Here is a 12,728-nt window from a genome sequence, read left to right as displayed (position 1 = left end):
GCTAACAGCTGAACCCTGAAAGCAAAGCAGCGGCTAACAGTCTGCTAACAGCTAAACCCTGAAAGTAAAGCAGTGGCTAACAGTCTGCTAACAGCTGAACCCTGAAAGCAAAGCAGCGGCTAACAGTCTGTTAACAGCTCTACCCTGAAAGCAAAGCAGCGGCTAACAGTCTGCTAACAGCTGAACCCTGAAAGCAAAGCAGCGGCTATATATATATATATATATATATATATATATATATATATATATATATATATATATATATATATATATATATATATATACGCACAAAGTTATTGGGGGGGCACGAAAGTTTTTTGTCCTCCGAAGGGGGGCCCGACAGAAAAAATTTGAGAACCACTGGTTTAGAGGTCTGCTGAAATATGTTCACATCATCTCCTCAAACCGTCCATCTCCTTCAGGCCCCGCCCCCTGAAACACACAGTCTGCTCTGATTAGCCAGCTGCTGGACACACCACGGGTGAGTGCTATTGTGATGATGTCATCAAAGACTCCAGGGGCCCGTTTCACGAAGCAGGTTTAGTGAAAACTCTGAGTTTGTTAACCCTAAAATGAGGGAAACTCAGAGTTTTCCATTTCACAAAGGGAGGTAACTCAAACCCGAGACAGAGGGGTAACTCTAGCCTGTTTCACAAAGAGAGGTAACTTAAACTCTCGGTCAGTTACCATAGTAACAGACTCTCTGACTCTAACCTGGTCAGGACCAGGTTTATCTCAGTAAACCTCGAGTTTCTGTCTCCGCCCTCTTTCAGTCACACGCTATTAGATTTCCTCATTCATTCATTCAGTCAGCTGGCGAGTTTTGGCGAAGTCTATATATATATATATATATATATATATATATATATATATATATATATATATACATATATATATATATATATATATATATATATATATATATATATATATATATATATATATATATATTGGCTGAGTAGAAGTCTGTCAGTTTAAATAGGCTTAATTATTTAACAGAACATGATATGGATGCAGACATTTAGGCTCTGTGTGGGATAAAACCACTGCACAGTCAAACAGCCACTTAATATTTAGGCTACTTTACAATGTAAAACATGATCAAAATGAGGTAGCTCCATGAGATTATGCCGACTTCTTACCTGTTTTAAAAATGTTTTTATATTTCATCTTCAGCTGCTGCCACATGTGCTTCTCCCCTTCAGGATTGCACCTAAATGAAATAACTTAATAGTCTACTATTCAAACAGTTTTCCTGTAATATTATTGTGATTTAAACTTACGCATTGACCCGGGCAACAATGTTCTCCCACACCGTCTCCCTCTCTTTTGCAGCTACAGGTGTTGCACTTCTTTCTAAAACATGTTCAAACTCGCTATATAAGCGCATTAAGATTTCCAATTCAAACGGTGTAGTCCTCCGCTTCCCCGTTGCCATGGTGACTCGTCGAATCGGCGCTCCATTGATACTGGCTTTTCAGAGTTGTGGTGCACGCGCTTAACTCCGGGTGAAAGTACTCCGAGTTGATTAAACCAACTCAAATCAGCCGTTGTGAAACCGAAAACTCAGAGTTTCGTATCTCAGAGTAGATCAACTCAGAGTTTGTTGAACCTGCTTCGTGAAACGGACCCCTGGTGTTTCAGGCAGGTGAGGATCAGAAAAACCTTCAGCCTATCCAAAACAGTTTTCTCTCTGATGAAATGCATTCTACATGAGGAATGTTTGCAGTCACATGACGACATGCTGCGATCCTATTGGACAGTCTGGTTAGGAATCGTCTTTAAGGTTTTTAAGGTCTTTAAAGTGTTTGAGGTCTTTAAGGTCTTTGAGGTGTTTGAGGTCTTTCAGGTCTTTCAGGTCTTCTCCAGGCGATGAGTGTTTCTGCTAGAATCAGGCAGCTTCAACAGGTCGTCCTGTTTCCATGTATGATCCAACAGCTTCTACTGAAACAACCAACAGTGTTTCCTGGATGTAACTCCGGCTCTATGAGCACAGAAGATGCTACAAGGACAGTAGGAGGACAGAAAAATGTCTTCTGAGTTCAACCAACCTGCCTGAAGACCCTCCAACAGGTTTCATGGATGCTCCAGATCAGGTTCTTTGTTCTTCCATGAAAACTGAAAGAGGATTTATAGGAGGTTCAGAGGTTCATGAAGGTTCAGCTGCCCTGAAACAGTCTATAGAAGTCCAGCCGGTTCCAGACCAGAACCCAGACCTGGTTGGTATCATCCAGACTGACAGCTGGTCCAGAGCTTTAAATAAACTACCACCTTTTCTAACCTTCCTAGGAGGTTCTAACACCTCCGTAGGACTCTCAACATTTAGACCAGAACTTCTCCAGATCCAGTGTGGAACAGTTAGAACCTCCTGGAACCGGCTGTGGAGACAAGAGGCTCCATCTTGTCAAATCTTGGAGGTTCTTTAAATGTCTTCACTCCTGCTCATGCTTTCTGCTCTGGCTGTGACTCATTATTTGCTGTTTGGGACTTTTTGTTTGTTTGTTTGTTTGTTTGTTTGTTTGTTTGTATCTGCGTGTTTTCTGAGCTCAGTATTTGTTCCAGGATTTGAAGATGAGATGTTTGAAAGAGGAGTGATATTACTGATCTCTGGCCTCTGCTCTGTTTACTCCGTTTTATCTTTAATGATGTAAACAGACATGGACCCGATGCTTCGTCACTTCGTCTGAGGCCAGATGCCAATTAAAAGAGGAGCTGTGAAGATGAAGCACACGGATGGAGACGGCGTGACGAGGAGCTCAGAGAGCATCAGGAGGAACCGAGCAGGAATTAAACCGTTAGCAGAGCGGACCCTAAAACAAAAGCTGCTTTAACAGATCATTTAAAACACATTTAATGTTTAAAGTTTACAGCAATAAATAATGCAATGATCTGGGACTTTAATCTAATCTAATCTAATCTAATCTAATCTAATCTAATCTAATCTAATCTAATCTAATATAACATAACATAATATAATATAATGTGTGAGAAGCCAGAAGATCCTCCATGACGGTAGACGATAGAAAGATGAAATCTAGAGGGTCAGAGGATCAAACACGCCAACGTCATGTTTACCCAAACTAAAAACAGAAACTGAAAAACACAATTTGAGCTTCTGATCACTTAAACCATCATCCATCCATCCATCCATCCATCCATCCATCCATCCATCCATCCATCCATCCATCCATCCAGCCATCCATCCAGCCATCCATCCATCCAGCCATCCATCCAGCCATCCATCCAGCCATCCATCCAGCCATCACAGGGCTACTCATAGAGACAAACATTTACACGTACTTACTATTTAGAATTATACAGGTTTTGGACTGTAGGAGGAAGCTGGAGAACCTGGAGAAAACCTGCAAACTCTATGCTGAAAGATCCCAGGAAGACTGGAGACGAACCGGGGATCTTCTAGCTGTGAGGCGATGGCACAAACCACTGATCCACTGTGCAGCGCTTCACTGAAATCCATCATTTAGAAGTTTCTTTGTAGTTTCTGTTCTTTTTAATATTTGAATGTTGTGAGGATGTTGTGTTGATTTTCCAGGTGAAACACACAAAACAAACACAATAAAAGTTATTTTGTTGATTTGAAACACAAACATCAGAATGAAAGAGATGCAGTCAGATATGTGTGAAGCATCCTTGTAAAGACGTTGATATAAAAGTGATTTTTCTGTAATTACTGCTGCTGTCGGTCTTCTGTTGACTTTCTCTCTATTCAGACTCTGCAGCTCAACGTTCCTCCTGAGTTCTGCGGTTTGTCAAAGGAAGTATTTACAATGCAGAGTGGCGAGGTGACATTGATTTTTTTTAAAGCCGACGGAGCAGCACTCGAGCGTTTTCTGTCTCAGATGTGGTCTATTGATAACAGATTTTCTAAAGCGAAGGACCCTCCACACAAATATAGTGTTTTAGAACCTGAACGAGTCCCGTCTGCCACCGAAACATCCAACAAAGTCTGACAACCTCGTCATCATTAGTCACGCTCTCCAAACCACTCCACGCTTTTCACGCTTCACCGAGCTCCTCTGATGGTGGATCTGCTCGTTAAAACTGCCGCTGGATGTTTTCTAATCCTGATGATGGTCGGCTGCAGGAATCCCTCCTTCATTACTGAACCTCCACATTCCAACCACAACTCTCCACTCAGACGTGCTCCGAGTCCCAAACCCACCCTGCTGGTCACTCATTAAAAACACAACAGGCCTTTCTTCTGGTCCATTTGGATCTGCAGCGGCCCACAGATCAATAAATACCTCTTATGTGTGACGATCCAAAGCCTCAAATCTAGATTCTGTGTTTATTCACGGCGCCTGCAGGAACGACGATCCGGGGAGAGATGTCGCAATGATTTCAGGCCTCAGCGTCATGAAGTTCCTGATCCTCAGAGGATAAACTGAAGACCGTCTGACCTTCATCATCTCTGACTAATCAGCTCCAACATCGGCTCTGTTCTTCTGCTGCTGAGCATTTAAAAGAACAGGGGTTTGTAGCAGAATGCTAAAGATGCTAACTCAGACAGAAAACCTCGACTGGAAAACAAACTAAACACTCGTTTAGTTCAGCAGTGATTTAGTTTCACAATTTAGAGTTTCATCTTAACAGGTTAACTACCTATGTATTTACTATATATACCATTATTGCATTACACTCACTCTGTTTCTCCCTGTGTCCTTTCTCCGAGTGTCCCTGATCCCAGAGCTGGATGCTTCAGATCTGTGGTGGTTCTCCCACCAACTGGCCTAATCTCCATCTGTGGGATGCTGCTGCTGACCTTCCTCCAGCCCACTGCTTCCAGCTGCCCATTTCCATCAATCTACTCTGCATCACCCTCACTATACTTGATTTGCTCGTCTACATATTTTTGAATTTACCACCAGCTATATATGTAGTATATTTAATGCCAGAGCCATACACCGTAGCAGTAAACTATAATCAGTTTCCATGTTAGTTGTACTTTGCATGTATCATCTGTCTTATCATGCATGTGTCAAACTGTGTGTTTTATGGTCCTTGTGTCCCCCCCCATCTCTATCTCTATCCCTCTATCTCCACCCCTCTATCTCCATCCCTCTATCTCTACCTCTCTACCTCTTCTGTCCCTCTCAACCCGTCCAGCCAGCAGCAGATGGGTCCCCCCACATAAAGAGCCGGGTTCTGCTCGAGGTTTTTTTCCCTGTTAAAAGGGTGTTTTCCTGCCACTGTCACCTTAGGGCTGCTCTGGGGTTCAGGCATATGGGTTCTGTAAAGCGTCTCGAGACAATTTGACTGTAATTGGCGCTATATAAATAAAATTAAATTGAATTGAATTAAAGTTTCCTTTAATCATTGGTTTATGGCGATCAGAGAGTCCAATGGTTTAACTTTAACCCTCATCAGTACACGTGGATAAACCTATTAATCCGTACACTTCCAGCAGTAATTCATCTGTTTCATATTTCTGTACCTGTCCATATCCTCTCAGTGTAGATTTTCCTAAAACGTGTGTCGTCTATAGATACAAATATGAAAGAAACAATGAAATTACTACTGATGATTACTGACATTTATTACTGACAATATTAGTGTAAGAACTCCTGAATGAAACACAACGCAACTGCAGCAGTGATCACAAGAGCAACACAAACACACATAAATAAAAGATGCACAGTCCTGCTGGGGGCCCCATGGGCCCCAAATGATTTTATTGTATAAACACCATAAACCTGGTTGAAATCAGATCAGCTTTGGTTTATGTGATGGAAACTCTGTGGGAGACGACTACCTAAAGGGACTGAAAAATTCAACTAATAAATAAAAAATATGACAACTTATATATGATGAGGGTTAACTAGTGAAAGAGCAGAGAGAGAAGAACTGAACTATGCTGGAACTCTGGACAGGTGAGGGGAGTGGGCGTGGCCACCAATTGAGGGAGTGGGTGGGGTTGAACAATGCAAACAACACAACAAAAACAAAAAACATAAACACAGCAACAACTCAACAGCAACAAAAACAACATCAACAACACAATAACTCCGCAATACTATTGTTAAAGCATTACTACACTACTACTACAGACTACTGCAGACTACTACTAGACAAAGTGAGATACCGGCCTCTATATATAATTTGATATAAATTTATTATTTCTCTAACTGTAGACCTTCAGGTGTGACAGTTTGTCAGAACAAACATCATTAATTCACAAAAGAAAGGACTAATTATCTAATAAAACACATTTGATTCTGCATGTGTTTAATGTGTTTAATGGAACGTGTGATTTTCCCTCCTATTTAAACTCCAGGTTCATAAAATCTGTGGGTTCAAACACTGGATCTTAGAAACACGACTCCACTCTGAAAGTTCATTTTGCATTTCTATGTCTGAATGAAGTCTGTTGTTTGAAACGATCCACTCTACTCGGTTTAGTTTTTTTCTGGAGTAAATGAGCTTCCAGGTGAAGCAGAGATGTTGGTTTATTTCCTGCACTAAAATAAAAGCTGATTTTAATAAATATATACTCCGGTTTCATCTCTGACTGTCTTCACCTCCTCCTCCTCCTGGTCCTCCTCCGGCCTGAAGGGGGCACTGTGGCTCTTCCTCAGTCTCTCTGCAGCTCTTCTACTCAAACGCCTCCCAGGCATCATTTTCTTGGTCAAAGTATAAAATGTTCTTTTTTTGTGCATAATGGAAGTAGGAGAATATTAACGGGGCAAATATCTGATTTCATGCAAAAGAAAATATCTGATGTACAGAAAGGAATATTAAACATGTCTGCTGGTGGAGGAGTTTTTAGGGAAACAAAACGAGGAGGAAGAGGAGGAAGAGCAGCCCCTCTACATGTTCAGGAGCAGCACTGAGCTAACGGCTCCGTCCACATCACCACATCATCGGTCTGGTTCTGCAGAAATCTGCTCCAGGTCCTCAGTAAAGTAGAACCTTGTGGAACCAGGTTCTCCACGTTCAGCAGCTCAATCAGCAGGGGAAAAAAAGCAGGAATCTGATTGGTCAGCTGGAGGCCGATCAGCTGAGACCGTCTCTGGTTCTGGAGGAGGAACCGGCTGCAGCTGGACCAGAATAAATCAGACGAGTTTCTGAGCTTCACATTCCGTTGAGGGTCAAACACTCGGTTCTGTCTGGAGAATCCAAACTGTGACCTCCTGATGCTACCATGGCAACCAGAGGACCAATAGAGAGGCTCCTCCAGTCAGCTGATCAAAGTCACATCAGGACAGTACAGGATGTAGAACGCGCTGCTGTTAGTTCCTCCCTGTTAGCAGCCTGTTAGCCCCGGCCTGTTAGCCCCTTCCTGTTAGCAGCCTGTTAGCTCCTCCTGTTAGCCCCTTCCTGTTAGCCCCGGCCTGTTAGCAGCCTGTTAGCTCTTCCCTGTTAGCAGCCTGTTAGCCCCTTCCTGTTAGCCCTGGCCTGTTAGCAGCCTGTTAGCTCCTCCCTGTTAGCTGCCTGTTAGCCCCGTTCCGTTAGCAGCCTGTTAGAGCCGCCCTGTTAGCTCCTCCCTGTTAGCAGCCCGTTAGCCCCGTTCTGTTAGCAGCCTGTTAGGCCCATTCTGTTAGCAGCCTGTTAGCTCCGCCCTGTTAGCTCCTCCCTGTTAGCAGCCTGTTAGCCCCTTCCTGTTAGCCCCGGCCTGTTAGCAGCCTGTTAGCCCCGTTCTGTTAGCGGCCTGTTAGCTCTGCTCTGTTAGCTCCACCCTGTTAGCAGTCTGTTAGCCCCGTTCTGTTAGCGGCCTGTTAGCTCTGCTCTGTTAGCTCCACCCTGTTAGCAGCCTGTTAGCCCCGGCCTGTTAGCAGCCTGTTAGCTCCTCTCTGTTAGCTGCCTGTTAGCCCCGTTCTGTTAGCGGCCTGTTAGCTCTGCTCTGTTAGCTCCACCCTGTTAGCAGTCTGTTAGCCCCGTTCTGTTAGCGGCCTGTTAGCTCTGCTCTGTTAGCTCCACCCTGTTAGCAGCCTGTTAGCCCCGGTCTGTTAGCAGCCTGTTAGCTCCGCCCTGTTAGCCCCTTCCTGTTAGCTGCCTGTTAGCCCCTCCCTGTTAGCCCCTCCCTGTTGGCCCCACCCCAGACCTGCTTCACCTGGCAGTGGGTGGAGCCACACCTGTTTAACCCCACAAGGTTCAGCTGTTCGTCCAGTGAGAAACTAAAAAGATCCTGATCAGAAAATATCAATGTTTCCGAACCACTGATGAGTTCCACCTGGAGGTTCTGGTCCAACGATCACCTGATGGGTTCTAAGGTTCACCTGGAGGTTCTGGTCCAATGATCACCTGATGGGTTTTAAGGTCCACCTGGATGTTCTGGTCCACTGATCACTTGATGAGTTCTAAGTTCCACCTGGCGGTTCTGGTTCAATGATGACCTGATGAGTTCTAAGGTCCACCTGGAGGTTCTGGTCCACTGATCACCTGATGACTTCTAAGGTCCACCTGGAGGTTCTGGTCCACTGATCACCTGATGGGTTCTAAGGTCCAGCAGGTCTCAGTACCTCCTCATAATGTTTAATGTCTGTCCTTCAGGTTTATCTTCTGACCCATGATCCTCCATCAGGACAAACTGTTAAAGATAATCTGGATGTTTAGCTTTACTTTCATGTTCTTCACATGTTCTGGTGTTTCCATCAAACTCGGACCAGAATAATCACAACACACACACTAAGATGTATCTGTAAATATATATCATAACACACACTAAGAGATAAAGTAGGGATGTGTGATATTGTCTTTTTTGATATTACATTTTTACGTCAATATCGGGCCGATATTATTGGACATCCCTTATATACACACACACACACACACACACACACACACACACACACACACACACACACACACACACACACACACACACACACACATATATATATATATATATATATATATATACTAATCACTTCCATGTCCACAGGTGTATAAAATCCAGCACCTAGGCTGCAGACTGCTTTTACAAACATTTGTGAAAGAATGAGTCGCTCTCAGGAGCTCAGTGAATTCCAGTGTGGAACTGTGATAGGATGCCACCTGTGCAACAAATCCAGTCGTGACATTTCCTGGCTCCTAAATATTCCACAGTCAACTGTCAGCTGTATTATAAGAAAGTGGAAGTGTGTAGGAACGACAGCAACTCTGCCACCAAGTGGTAGGACACGTAAACTGATGGATGCTGAGGAGCATAGTGCCAAGAGGTGGCCAACTTTCTGCAGAGTCAATCGCTACAGACCTTCAAACTTCATGTGGCCTTCAGATTAGCTCCAGAACAGTGCTTCAGCAGAGAGCTTCATGGAATGGGTTTCCATGGCCCAGCAGCTGCATCCAAGCCATACATCACCAAGTGCAATGCAAAACGTGGGATGCAGTGGTGTAAAGCAGCCACCACTGGACTCTAGAGCAGTGGAGACGCCTTCTCTGGAGTGACCAATCACGCTTCTCCATCTGGCAATCTGATGGACCAGTCTGGGTTTGGTGGTTGTCAGGAGAACCATACTTGTGGGACTGCATTGTGCCAAGTGTAAAGTTTGGTGGAGGGGGGATTATGGTGTGGGCTTGTTTTTCAGGAGCTGGGCTTGGACCCTTAGTTCCAGTGAAAGGAACTCTGAATGCTTCAAGCATACCAAGACATTTTGGACAATTCCATGTTCCCAACTTTGTGGGAACAGTTTGGAGCTGGTCCCTTCCTCTTCCAACATGACTGTGCACCAGTGCACAAAGCAAGGTCCATAAAGACATGGATGACAGAGTCTGGTGTGGATGAACTTGACTGGCCTGCACAGAGTCCTGACCTCAACCCCATAGAACACCTTTGGGATGAATTAGAGCAGAGACTGAGAGCCAGACCTTCTGGTCCAACATCAGTGTGTGACCTCACAAATGTGCTTCTGGAAGAATGGTCAAAAATTCCCATAAACACACTCCTAAACCTTGTGGACAGCCTTCCCAGAAGAGTTGAAGCTGTTCTAGCTGCAAAGGGTGGACCCACGTCATATTGAACCCTAAGGATTAGGAATGGGATGTCACTTATGTTCATATGCGAGTCAAGGCAGGTGAGCGAATACTTTTGGCAATATAGTGTATATCAGACAGAATATCAGAATTAATGCTAACAATGAAGCAACACACACAATTAATGCTATAAATTGTTCAGTGTGTGTTCAGTCTAAATAATTTCTCTACATTCTATAACTCTCTGTTACTCTGCAGAAGTTCTGGTTCTGAACGTTTCCATTCCTTCAAGCTTCTCCAAACATCACGGTGAAAAATGTTCACCTTGTTTTAGGTCAAACCAGCTTTAAATGAATGATCCTCTGGGACCATGAATGTCTCTCTCAGCTCAGAAAACTGAAGTTTCTGCTTCCTGGTGACCAGAAGTCAGAACCGCGTTTCTTTGGATTCCATTTTGAACAGATGAGATGTAGAAAACATTTTTAATGATGGATGTGTTCTGGTTTGTAGAAGCTGCTAAAAGCTCTCTGGTTGGATGTGAGTTTATTCATCAGGTTCTGATAACAGATGAAACACGGTGACCTGATCACTCCTCCGTGTTAAAAAGCTGCTCTGGTTGAAGGATTTCAAACAGGGGGTTTATGTGATTTTCCAGGGTCTTTGTGCATTCGCCCTCGCCAACTAAAGCCACAAGAAAACAGCTTTAAGAACGCCAGCGCTGAGCTGCAGACGAGCTCCGAGTAGGAGGACGAGCGAGCAAAGGTGGGAAACAATCCACTTCCGCCCGGAGAAATTACCACGAAGTGTGAAAACATGCAGCTCTAATAAAAAAAACAGAGGAATAAATAAGAAGCAGCACTCCCCACTCATTTCTTCCCACCAGGTGGAGAGTTTATCATCAGGAGTCCATAGAAACACCCGGCGTGTTCCAGTCTGGAGGATTCCACTAAACAAACATGTGGATTTGTGACGCTGTCGAGGCCTTGGGCCATTTTAACCCTTTAGAGCCCAGCAGAGTGCTGGCGCTACGACTTGCATATTGATTTCTGATTGGTGGTGGATGTGAAACCAGATCATTGTCTCTGCAGCTAAAATCTAACATTTCACACTTTCACCAGGTCTCAGTGACGGGTTTATAAAAACACACCCATCATTCTGATGACCAGACGACCATCAAAATTCTGGTGCACCTCAGTAAAAATGATTTTCTTTTATTTTCAGATGCATTTTGTTTGGTCTGACCATGGTTTTGTACATAAAATGTGTGTGTTCATTAGTATCTGGCACACTTAGAATGCTCCTGGTTTCCATTTTCTGGTTCCTGGTTCTTGGTTCCTGGTCCCTGTTTCCTGGTTCCTGGTCCTGGTTCCTGTTTCCTGGATCCTGATTCCTGATCCCTGTTTCCTGGTCCCTGGTCCCTGGATCCTGGTCCCTGGTCCCTGGTTCCTGGTTCCTGGTCCCTGTTTCCTGGTTCCTGGCCCCTGGTCCCTGGATCCTGGTCCCTGTTTCCTGGTCCCTGGATCCTGGTTCCTGGTCCCTGGTTCCTGGATCCTTGTTCCTGATCCCTGGTTCCTGGCTCCTGGTTCTTGGTTCCTGGTCCCTGGATCCTGGTTCCTGATCCCTGGTTCCTGGTTCCTGGTTCTTGGTTCCTGGTTCCTGGTTCCTGGATCCTGGTCCCTGGTCCCTGGTCCCTGGTTCTTGGTTCGTGTCTCCTGGTTCCTTGTCCCTGGATTCTGGTCCCAAACCTGTGAATTTCCGATGCCGTCGAGGCCTCGAGTGTCTTCCAGAAGAACACTGAGGAGTTTTAAAGCTGGTGTGAAGCCTGAGTTTAGACAAACAGCTGTCGGTTTGTCACATTCCTGCTTTGTGTCGTCATCACGGACACATTTCTCCTCCAATCAGCTGCTGCTATCGGCCCGTCGATGAAGTGCAGCCACACAGCGAGATATCGACCTCCAGGCCTTTTAACTCGGCGGCTCTTTGCTGAGAGTCGACCGGTGGCGGGGATCAAACCCGCGGCCCGCTGCGTTCAGGACGCTCTGCCGTCTGGGCCTCAGCATCACAGAACATTAGAGGAACCGGCATCGATCGGCACACAAACGCCCGACCAGAGGAGGAGGAGGAGGCTCACTTAATAACCAGGCAGGAAGCAGAGTTTTAATCAGCCAGTCAGAGGGTCGATGGTCGGCAGGCTGCTTTCTGGCTGGATGTTGTGAAGCTCAGCAGGTCGATGTGAGCGATCGATGCTGAAAACAAGCAGAGACTCGACCTGCTGAGAGCGAGTGTGGTTTCCTCTCAGGTTGGAATAGAAGAGCAGCTTTTTGTCTTTGAACCAAACTGAACTGTAACCGCAGACAGAAAGCAGTTTGTCCTGGAAACTATTTCATAAAACACGTTTCATCTGCACCCTGGAAACATCTGAACATCTGAATCTGAGGAACACAAACGAGTCTGAAGGATGGAATGATGATAAACCAGGAGAGAAACTTTATTAACCCTCCTGTTGTCTTCATTTACGGGCACCAAAAAATATTGTTTCCTTGTCTGAAAAAAAATCCAAAAATTCAGCAAAGAAATTCCCCAAATTTCTGAAAATGTGCAAAACCTTCAGGAAGAAAATTCCAATAATTCCTTAAAAGATTCCCTTAAAAGTTTAATTTTAAAAAAATCCCCCAAATTTGGCAGGAAAATTCTTGTAAATATTTTCAAAAAATGAGTAAATATCTTCCAAAAAATCCTAAAAATATCTGAAGTGATTCCATATATATCAATAAAACTTCGAATATTTTCTTTAA

This window comes from Amphiprion ocellaris, chromosome 13, assembly GCF_022539595.1.
Source record: "Amphiprion ocellaris isolate individual 3 ecotype Okinawa chromosome 13, ASM2253959v1, whole genome shotgun sequence".
In the NCBI taxonomy this organism is placed as follows: Eukaryota; Metazoa; Chordata; class Actinopteri; family Pomacentridae; genus Amphiprion; species Amphiprion ocellaris.
The sequence above is the reverse complement of the archived record's forward strand: the minus strand, read 5'-3'. Positions refer to the sequence as shown.